This window comes from Octodon degus, unplaced genomic scaffold, assembly GCF_000260255.1.
Source record: "Octodon degus isolate 3935 unplaced genomic scaffold, OctDeg1.0 scaffold00118, whole genome shotgun sequence".
Taxonomy (NCBI): domain Eukaryota; kingdom Metazoa; phylum Chordata; class Mammalia; order Rodentia; family Octodontidae; genus Octodon; species Octodon degus.
This window is the reverse complement of record NW_004524694.1, coordinates 2,969,752-2,970,576: the sequence shown is the minus strand read 5'-3', so window position 1 is coordinate 2,970,576 and position 825 is coordinate 2,969,752. Positions and strand designations below refer to the sequence as shown.

At 34.4% G+C, this 825-nt stretch overlaps 1 protein-coding gene across 1 annotated transcript in view; it reads left to right on the top strand.

The window, feature by feature from the left end:
• Ankrd46 (ankyrin repeat domain 46) overlaps positions 1-825 on the top strand; it is a 37,522-nt gene that overhangs the window by 5,332 nt on the left and 31,365 nt on the right. The window lies entirely within an intron of this gene.

The following is an 825-nucleotide window of genomic DNA, read 5'->3' as shown; positions in this document are numbered from 1 at the left end:
AAAAAAAAAATAAAGCACTGTAATCATTTCTGCACTAAATTTCTATTTCTAACTTAAGCAGTTTAGCAGCAAAACCTGGACTTTGTTATCAAGTCACTGGTAGTAACAGTGTATAATTATTTGTTAGATATGAGTTAATAAATCCATACACGGAGGAGATTTAAGTTCTTCCTCTTAAAGAGAAATGTAGCAAAGGATTTGTGGGCTATCTTAAAAGCCCTGCCCTGTACTTGGGTAATGATATGGTTAGTTCACAGGAAATTCAAGAGAATCTCTAGTTGTGTTCTTAAAATTAGTGAGGAGCTCAACAAGTTGCTGATGTGAAATCAGTATACGTGCATTCGTTTTGTTCCTATGATTAGTAATAACCAAATTAAAATTGAATTTTGAAAAAGATCCCAGTTGTAACAGACATAAAAGCAATAGCTTCCTTAAAAATAAAACTTTAAAAAAGTTGAATACTTTTATGGAAAAAGTTACAAAAATATAAAAGGTAGCAAAGCATACCCATACCTTTGTGTTGAAGGATAGGATGATTCAGTGTAGTAAACAAAAATTTCGATAGGGTTTATGTGACAAGGTAATTCTAATGTCTAGATAGAATTAAAAATGGCAAATAGTAGATAAGATTTTGGGTTTTTGTTTTGTTTTTTTCATTTTAGGGAAGGGTCTACAGGGTGTTCAGCGTCTCACTACCAGGGCTCAAACCCCCAACCCCTGTGCCTGCTTGTAGGTGCTTTAATCCACAGAGCTATTTGGCCAGCTCCAATAAGATGATTTTGAAGAGCAAGAAGTTAGGGAAACTTGCCATACCAGATGCCAAGG